At 44.7% G+C, this 10482-nt stretch overlaps 1 pseudogene; it reads right to left on the bottom strand.

The window, feature by feature from the left end:
- Positions 1-5590: 5590 nt before the first annotated feature.
- On the bottom strand, positions 5591-6791 carry LOC101990279 (annotated as a pseudogene).
- Positions 6792-10482: the final 3691 nt, after the last annotated feature.

Here is a 10482-nt window from a genome sequence, read left to right as displayed (position 1 = left end):
AGGAAGGAAGGAAGGAAGGAAGGAAGGAAGAAAGGAAGAAAGGAAGAAAGGAAGAAAGGAAGAAAGAAAGAAAGAAAGAAAGAAAGAAAGAAAGAAAGAAAGAAAGAAAGAAAGAAAGGAAAGAAAGAGCGAGCAGCTAAATTCTGCTGAGCATAGAGGGGGAGCTAGCAATGTAAAGGAAATGAGGTTGACAGTCTCAACAGAAGCCACCTTGTGATGACTGACAAGTCCTTATGGGGTGAAGAGTCACCAAAGGTGCTTCAGCTGTGGCCTTGGGCTAGTTTTGACATCTTTGTCAACTGTGTGGAGGGCAGTTTTCTTAATTAAGTGCATACCTTAAAGCCAGGAGATAAGCTAGAAGCATATTGAATATTGAAGCAGCTGGGGGAGATTATCATGGATTGGATAGTGTTGATAAGATGAGGCCAATGTTTAGGTCAGACATGGTGGCACACACCTGTCATCCCAGTACTTGAGTGGTAGAGACAGATGAATCAGAAGTTCAAAATCTTCCACAAGACACACACATGCGCACATGCACACACACACACGCACGCACACACACACAAACACACACATACACACACAAATATACATCAGAAACAAAATTGACTAGTTAGGACTGGCAGTGTAACTCAATCGGTAGAGTGCTTGCCTAGCATCATGAAGCCCCCTGGATTCTACCCCAGCACTGTATATACTGACCATGATGCATCCCTGCAATCCTAGCAATGGGAAGGAGGAAAGAGGATCCAAAGTTCAAGGTCATCTCTGGCTATGTAGTGCATTTGCAGCCAGCTTGGGATACGTGAGAACCTGTCCCCTGTTGGCGGAGGCTGTTAGTTCATTCCCAGCTACACAGAAACCATATTATTTAAATCACTGCTTGGCCTATTAGCTCTAGCTTCTTATTGGCTAGCTCTCACATCCTAAATTAAACCATTTCTATTCATCTGTGTATAGCCACGTGGCTATGGCTTACCAGCAAGGTTCCATCATGTCTGCCTCTGGCGGAGCTACATGGCTTCTCTCTGACTCTGCCTTCTTTCTTCCAGCATTCAGTTTAACCCCCCCCCCTGCTCTATTCTGCCCTATCACAGGCCAAAGAAGTTTCTTTATTCATTAACCAATAAAAACAACGCACATATAGAACTTCCCACACCAGTCCCCTTTATTTTTTGGTTAATCTCGCTTAGATCCTATTTAAAGTTTGTGTAGCACCCACCTATTTACACTGTACTGGTCAGTAAAGCCATGTGACCCATAAAACATAAAGAGATAGGAAGTTATCCTCCTCCTATGGGGAGAGACAAGCAAGAGAAGTCCTTCTGCCGAGTGCCTGCCTGACAGACGACAATTCCAAGATGTCCACTTCCTCCTCAGGTATTTCTTTAGTAGCCTAGCCTTCATCTGGATCAGCAAGACTCTCACTCTGGCTAATGAGAGTGAAGTACTGCTGGTGTCTAAGAGCATAGGCAAGAATGAAAAGCAGAGTGTGGTGGTGCTCTCTTTTAAGCCCAGAACCCGGGAGGCAAAGGTAAGAGGATCTCTGTGAGTTCAAGGCCAACCTGGTTTACAATAGTAAGTCCCAGAACAGCCAGGACTACACAGAGAGACCCTGTCTCAATAAAATAAAATAAAACAAAACAAAACCACAAAGAAAGAAAGAAAGGGAATGGACCAGAGCCATGGAGAATCCAGAAGTTGGAGGATAGCCTGTTTGGGTTCCAGTGACCAGCTGTCATCTGTATTGTCCTCATCTCAGTATAAGAATCAAGGTTCTTGGAGTGACCACTGGTCTGGTGTCTGTTCAATGGCCGTGCTAGACAGGGTGAAAAAGAAAATTTACAGTGAGGGTCATATATTAGAGAAAGGCAAACTGACAGTTACAGAAAATACCCAGCTTATGTAGCCTAATTTGGCCCACCCGCATCTTATCCAATTCTTCTCCAAACTGACTATCATCTTCCTCTCTTTTTATATAAAAATGCTTTGTATACAATTTATTGTCTGATATTGGTTTGTTTCGATGATTTCATCCATCAGTTTATGTTTATTTATAGTTTTGTTTTGTTATGTTATGGTTTTATTTTTCCTTTTTTTTAAAGATCTTTTTATTTTAAATTTTGTTATTATGTGTGGGGTGGGGAGAATGAGTGCAGAAGAGGATCGGACATCAACTGGATTAGAGTCTGACGTTACAGACCAGTGGCAGCCACTTAACCTGGGAACTGGTAACCAGCCTAACGTTAGAGACCATTGGCAGCCACTTGACCTGGGAACTGGTAACCAGCCTGACGTTACAGACCAGTGGCAGCCACTTGACCTGGGAACTGGTAACCAGACTTGACTCTTCTCCAAGAGTGGTGCTTGCTCTTAATGGTGAGCCGTCTCTCCAGGCCCTGGTTTTGGTGTTAGTTTGTTTTTGTTTTGAGACGGGGTCTCCTGTAGTTGAGGCTGGCCTTGAACTCAGAATCTAGCCAAGAAAGACCTCAAATCCCTCATTTCACACAGTGCTGACGATCAAATCGTGGACCTCTTACATGATGTGCAAGCACTCTACCAACTGACATCCCTCGCCCTTATTTTGGTTTCTGAAGACAGAGGTTTTGCTATGCAGGTCTTAGTCCCTCAAACGAGGGCAGGTATCCCACCTCAGCCTCATGAGTACCGGGATTATAGACAGGCACCATCGCATCTGTGTAGTTTGTCTGTTTTAAATTCCGTGTGTGTGTGTGTGTGTGTGTGTGTGTGTGTGTGTGCATCTGTGTGCATGTGTGCATGCGTGCGTGCGTGCGTGCGTGTGTGTGTGTGTGTGTGTGTGTGTGTGTGTTTTCTTTAGGGATATCTGATCCCCACAGCAAGTCAGTTGTCCCAGGCCCCCTAATGTCATCAAGGGAAGGCAGTTTAAATTTACCTCCCTTCCTCCCAGGTGTGCACACCTGCACAGAACACCTGGGATCCTGTTGAGGGAACACACCTTTTATCATCAGTAGACAAGTGTGTCCCATGGGCTGAGCTGCACCATACGGAGTTTACCACACCCCTTTTCCTGAGGTGCCAGAGAGACTGCAGCTGAGCGCCAAGCTCTCCCCTGCCCATAAAGAGCCTCTTATCTCCCGGGACACTGGGAAACAATTAATTTTGTCTTTTGGTTTCCCAGGCTTACATATCTGGCAGGTTCTCAGACATACACAGTAGTCACTGCTCCTGTGCTGTAGCACCTGCTTGTCTTGTGTCTACAGGGCATAATAAGCCTTAAGGTCTCTTTAAATATAGACTCTTTAAATAGCTTCATTTACTGCATGTCTCTCAGGGGTGAGATAACATTGAATACTGATTTTCTATTGCTAAAACTGTTATCTTTTGGATGGGGTCTTTCTATGTGAACTCTCCCACACACACACACACACACTTTTTTTTCTTATTTTGAGACAGGGTCACTCTGTGTAAGCCTGGCTGTCCTGGAACTCGCTCTATAAGCCAGACTGGCCTTAAATTTACAGAGACCTGCCTGCCTCTCTCTCCAGAGTGCTGAGATTAAAGGCATGAGTAACCATCCAGTTTGAACCTATTTTTAATACAGGAATTAATTTACTTTTCTTATGTGTCTGTGCAAGAGGAGTTTTTTTGGTTAGGTTGATTTTTGGTTTATATATTTTATTTTTTGAGAAAAGGTCTCTGGGAGGCCAGACCGACCTCAGGCTAGCCTCAAACTCACCATGTAGGTGAAGATGACCTTAAATTCCTGATCCTATCCTGTTCCTCTGCTTTCCAAGTGGCAGGATGATAGGCATGTTCATGTTTATAAAGTGCTGGGCTATTGCAAGGAGGCCGCTTGTTGGTTCCCGGCCACCCGGCTAGCTTAGACCTGAAATAATCACACAGAAACTGTATTAATTAACTCACTGCTTGGCCCATTAACTCTAGCTTCTTATTGGCTAACTCTTACATATTAATTTAACCCATTTCTGTTAATCTGTGTATGGCCACGTGGTTGTAGTTTACTGGCTAAAGTTCCTGCATCATGGTGTCTCTCAGACTCTGCATTCTCTCTCCCAGCATACAGTTCTGTTCTTCCCTGCCATAGGCTCAAGGCAGTTCTTTATTCATTGACCAATAAAAGCAACATTCAGACAGAAGAACTTTCCACACCACTGGGTTGGAGCCCAGGACTATGAGCCTGCCAGACAAGCCCTCTACCAACTTAACTGCATCCACAGACCTGCTTGTTTTTGTTCATTTGACTTTTCTGAGAGAGAGGCTCCTGTAACCTGTGCTGGTCTGGAACTTGCTGTGAAGCCAAGGATGACCCTGAACTCTGTGTGTGTGTGTGTATGGCACAAGCACATATGAGCCCAGAGGTCAACTTCTAGTGTTGCTTCTCATCTACTTTGGTTTTGTTTCAGGGGTTTTTGTTGTTGCTTGTTTCATCTGGTGTAGTTGGTTGTATTTGCTCTTTTTACTCTTTGACTTTTTTGGGATCCAGCTGTTGTGTGATGTTTTATTCTTTTGTCTTTTTGGTCTTTATGTCTTTTGTCTTTTTGGGAGCCCAAAACTCAGCTCCCAAATAAATCACACATGGAGGCTTATTATTAGTTGTGAATGTCCAGCCTTAGCTTGTTTCTTGCCAGCTTTTCTTGAGTTATCTCAACTACCTTTTGCCTCTGGGCTTTTTTCTTTTTTCCTTCTGTATATGTATATCTTACTTTCACTCTTACTCTGTGGCTGGCTGGGTGGCTGACCCCTGATGTCCTCCTCCCCTTGTTCTCGTGTTTCTCCTTCTATTTCTACTCTGACTGCCAGCTGATGCAGGATTCCCTCTACGCTGTGATTACCATTGATGAATAAAGAAACTGCTTTGGCCTATGGAAAGACAGAACTTAGCTAGGTGGGGAAAACTAAACTGAATGCTGGGAGGAAGAAGTCAGAGTTAGTGAGAACCCATGGAGCCCCAGTGGAGACAGATGCCAGACCTCGGTATGCCACAGCCTCATGGCAGTACACAGATTAATGGAGATGGGTTAATTTAAGATATGAGTTATCCATAAATATTTTTATGCTATTGGCCAAAGAGTATTGCAGATAATATGGTTTCTATGTGGTTATTTCAGGGCTGAGCAGCCAGGAACAAACAGTGGCCTCTTACAACAGCCAGCCCCACCTATCCTTGTTGCTGCCTCACTATTGGCCTTTCACCTCTTTATTAGGACCATCGGGTGTTTTAGACAGGCAAAAAAAAAAAATCACAACTTCACAGAGTTAAACAAATGCAGTATAAACAAAAGTAACGTACCTTAAAATAATATTCCCCAACACCCTTCCACCCAGCTCCCAAATAAATCTATGGAGATTTATTCTTAGTTGAACTTCCAAAACACTTAAAAACCAACATTCTTTTTTCCTTTGGTCCAAGAAAGGAAGATGATACTGGGAGGATACAAGAGGGGTAGAAAGGGTGACATTTTTACTTGGGAGTGGGGCCCTGAACTGGCCACAAGTTTGCACTTGAGGGATGTGGAGTGGGTCTGGGTAGACAGAGGGGTACTTGCTGTAGTCATATTGAAGGGACCATGAAGGGCCAGAGTACCTAAGAGAAGGCATCAACAGAAAAAAACCTACCAATATGATACCATGTGGAGGGATATAACATGGGTGACCCTTCGGAGGTCCAAGTAGAGACCCTGGTGGGGCTGCCCATTGGAAGAGGCCCAGTATAAGACATCCCAGGAGTTTGTCTAGATGGTGGTTGACCACCCCTTGACTCAAACATGTAGCAATCCAGAGGTCCAACAGGGGAGAGCCCTAAACCACAAGGGCCATTGTGGGCCAGCTGCATCTAAGAAGCCCCTGGTTAGGGTATTGCAGCTGTTGGAAATGGGTGAAAATGTAAGAAGCTATGACCAGGATGTCCAGAGACTTGAGTTCCTGCTGCTTGGGGGTGGTCCTACAGCCCCAGGAGGCATAAGTGGTGGAGCTGTGACTGAGTATGCCAAAAGGGAGGACTCCAGGAGTTGGCACTGGAGGCAGGAAGGAGCCAGGAGGAGGTATGGTGAAGGGAGTCTAGATCTGAATGATGATAATAACCAGGACTGGGAGCAGAGGGTGGAGTGAAGTTGCAAACAGTTGATGAGGGCGATTAGCTTAGGATGATGTTCTGGGCTGCCAGAAGTCATTCAGCTGCTGACATGGTGTTCACCCTCTGAGTTCTCTAAAGCATAAGACACAGCAATAGGGCAGTTACACAGGTGCCACCCATTGACAGCCTCAGGTGAGGCAGCTGAAGAGTCAGGTGGAATGAAATGAGTGGAGACAGAACATCTGGAGTTACCTGTGTCAGGGCCGGTCATGATCCTAAGGGTTTGTAAGATGACCCAAGAGGCTCTGAAAGCATCATAAAGCATCTTCTCATTGATTTCTGGGCCCGGGTTCTCAATGAAGATGTTGGCTCCTACGCCCTGGTTTTTACTGTGAGCTGATGCTGTCTTCACCTGTATTGGCTTCCAATAGAGTTTGATCGTGTTCATAATCTTAATGGCAGAGTCAGCATTCTCACTCAAGAATCCAACAAAGCCATAGCCTTGGTGCTAGCCTGTGTCTCTATTCTTTGGCGTGAGGGTGTGGACCTCAAGCCCTACTTGGAGAAGGAGTTCCCACAGCAGTGGCTCACAAACCCTCTCTTCTGGACCTCCCAGGTGCACCATGGCATCGTCATTGCCTTTGGCATTCATATGAAAAGGCTCCTGTTGACTCGTCACAGCTCCAAACCTCCACCTTGCTTTTTGAGACATGGTTGCTCATTGGTCCAACACGCATCAACCTGGCTAGGCTGGCAAGCCCCAGGGATCTCCCTGTCTCTGCCTCCCCAGTGCTGGAGATTGCTAGAAGTGCCACCACATGCAGGGGTTCTGAGTCTCCAATTCTGGGTTTCAGGCTCACACAAAAGTAGCTTAGTAAGTAATCTATCACCCCAGCCATCACATTATTTACACCATCTGTCAGTCTATTTGTCTGTCTGTCTTTCTGCCTGTCTCTGTTGTGGAATATTAGTTTAAGATGTGTAGCATTCTTTTAGGTTGTGGAACATTTGTTTTAGTGAATCAAAGATGTGTTGCATTCTTTTACGCTGCATTTGTTTATCGCTGTGAAGCTGTGTTACTTTGCCTGCCTAAAACACCTGATTGGTCTAATAAAGACCTGAATGGCTGATAGCTGGGCAGAGAAAGGAAAGGCAGGACTGGTAGGCAGAGAGAATACATAGAAAGAAAAATCTGGGAAGAGAGGATCAATGAGCAAAAATAGAAGGAGAGAGTACACCAGGGTCCAGCCACTCAACCACACAGCCAGCTGTGGAGTAAGAATGAAAGTAAGATATACAGAAGTAAGAAAAGGAAAAAGACCAGAGGCAAAAGGTAGATAGGATAATTTAAATTAAGAAAAGCTGGCTAAAAACAAACCAAGCTAGGGCTGGGCATTCATAAGTAAGAATAAGTCTCTGTGTATTTATTTGGGAACTGTGTGGCAGGCCCCCAAAGAATTGAGTAAAATTTAAAAAAACAACTGTATGTCTCTCACTCTCCCCCTCTTTCTTTACCTATCCTATGGTTGACTTTTTTTTCAACACTTGAGTTAGGTCACCATAAGATGGCAATGTCTGAATGAGAATGAGAGCCCCCATATGCCCTAGGTTGGAATATTTGGTTCACAGTTGGTGAAACTGTTTGGGGAGAATTAAGAGATGTGGCCTTCTTGGAAGAGGCATGTCACTAAGGGTGGACTTTGAGCTTTCAAAAGCTCACACCATTCCTAATTAGTTCTCTCTCTGACTTAGGGCTGTGTCTCAAAATGTGAGCCCTAATCTAATGCCTGCTGCCACACTCCCCACCATGATGGTCATGAACTCACCCCCTGAAACTGTAAGCTCCAAATAAACCCTTTCTTCTATAAGTTGCCTCATCATGCTGTCTTATTACAGCAGTAGAAAAGGAACTAAGAGATCATGTGATCTACTTTCTTCCTTGTCTTTCCTCTAATTTTACTATCTTTGCCTTAAAACTTCACCCAAAAACTAAGTGAAAAGTGCAGAAATATCTCATATTCTCCATGTCTCCAGACACACAGCGCCTTCCCCATCACCACATCTGCCTGCGGAGGGGGACGTGCTGTACAGCTGATGGACCCACACTGACCCAAGTCCATGACAACAGTGGGCTTGGGAAGATGTGTAATGACTTGTGTTTCAGTATAGTATCACACTGGGTAGTTTCTCTGCCTGAAAAACGCTCTGTGCTTCACCAACTCAACCCTCCACCTTCCCCAGCAACTGATGACTTTCTTATTGTGTCCATGGTTTTGCCTTCCCCCGGAAGCCGTGCAGTGGGAACCTTGGGACTGCTTCTTCTACTCATCAGTACGCATTCTTCACATCTTCTTAGAGCCTGATAAATTACCATCATCTTTTTTTCTTTCCCTTTTGTTTTTGTTTTGTTTGTTTTCCTTTGTTTAAACAGTATCTCACTGTGTTGTCCTGGCTGGGCTCAAACTCTCCATTCTCCTGCCTCTGCCTCCTGAGTACTGGAATTAAAAATATACACCACTGCACATGGTCTAAATGCTTTTTCCCCCAGCACTGAGTGATATTTCGTTGTCTAGGTGAACCACTATATTTTTATCCACTCATCTACTGAAGGACTTCCTGGTTGCTTCCAAGTTTGGGTAGTTATGAACAAAGCTGCTATAACATCAGTGTGAATGTTTTTGTGGGTGTATTTTTAACTTGGAGTAAATACCAAAACTCTTTATTGCTGGCTCTTATGGTAAGATTATGCAAAAGTTGTGTTTGCTTTTTTGTTTGTTTATTTGGGATATTTCTCTTGTGGTGGTTTTGAGAAAGAGTCTCATGTAACTCAAGATGGACGACAACTTACTATGTAGTTGAGGATATCACTGAAATCCTGATCCTCCTCCCTCCACCTCCTACATGCTGGGTTAAGGCCCGTGCCACCACCCAGATTACTATGTTCTGTTTTTTAAGGACCCATCTTCCTAAATGTTTACACTGATGGAGGAAGGTCATTGGTTAAGTAATAAAGAAACTGCTTGGCCTCATAGGTTAAAACATAGGTGGGAGGAGTAAACAGAACAGAATGCTGGGAGAAAGAAGCTGAGTCAAGGAGTCGCCATGATTCTCCCACTCCAGACAGACGCAGGTTAAGATCTTCTCTGGTAAGCCACCTCGTGGGCTACACACATTATTAGAAATGGGTTAGATTAATATGTAAGAGCTAGCCAATAAGAGGCCGAAACTAATGGGCCAAGAAGTGCTTAAATGAATACAGTTTCCTGTATAATTATTTTGGTGTAATTATTTTGGGGCATAAGCTAGCCACGTGGGCAGCCGGGTGCCGGGGACGCAGCCCACAGCTCCTATTACAACATTGCACCTTTCCATTCCCATCAGCAGTGCGTGAAAGACTATTCCACTGCCTCACCAGCAGGGAGTGTGTGTTCTACACTTGGGCCATTATAGTAGATGTATGTCATTGGGAAGTGTGTGTGTGTGTGTGTGTGTGTGTGTGTGTGTGTGTGTGTATGTGTGTGTGTATGCACATGTGAGCATAAGTGCCCAAGCAGTCCAGAAGAGGGCACTGGATCCCCTGCAGCTGAAGTTAGAGGTAGTTGTGAACCACCCAGCATGGGCCCTGGGAATTGAAATCCAGGTTCCCTGTAAGAGCAGCAAGTGCTCTTACTACTGAGACATCTCTTGGGACCCCTTCCCTGCTGAGCAGGGTCTCATGTATGCCAGACTAGTCTCAAACCCACGGAGTAGCAGAAGGTGGCCTTGAACTTCATATCCTTCTGTCTCTACCTCCCAAGTGTTGGAACCACAAGGTACACACCATCACACCCCGTGTATGCAATGTTGGATAGGAAATCCAGGGCTTCATGTGTGCTAGGTCTAACACTCTGCCAACTTGACTACATCCCCAACCCTCTCTTCCTATTTTAACCTCCAGAAAAATACCATTCCTAACATGGGAAGGGGTGTGCTGCTCCTTAACATGTGGACCAATCCCCAGAGGAGAGGTCCCAAGACACCCGCCATGATTTCTGCAACACCTGCTCTTTTCTATACAGCGCTTCCCACCCTACTCTTTTGTTCTGTCCTACACTTCAGATTTCGGTTTTGTGCTGAACATGCTTCTTTCCTTTCATGTTGAAAATAGGTCATTGTGCAAAGTGCCGAAACAATCAACAACAAAACTGAAGATAGGGTTAAAAGAAATAAAAAGCTTTCTGGGCTGGAGAGATGGCTCAGTGGTTAAGAGCACTGGCTCCTCTTCCAAAGGTCCTAAATTCAATTCCCAGCAACAACATGGTGGCTCACAACTATCTGTAATGGTATCTGGTGCCCTCTTCTAGCGTGCAGGCAAACATGGAGGCAGAATGTCGTATGCATAATAAATAAATCATTAAAAAAAA

The sequence above is a fragment of the Microtus ochrogaster genome (genome assembly GCF_000317375.1).
Source record: "Microtus ochrogaster isolate Prairie Vole_2 chromosome 14 unlocalized genomic scaffold, MicOch1.0 chr14_random_2, whole genome shotgun sequence".
NCBI lineage: Eukaryota > Metazoa > Chordata > Mammalia > Rodentia > Cricetidae > Microtus > Microtus ochrogaster.
This window is presented reverse-complemented; position numbering and strand designations above follow the sequence as displayed.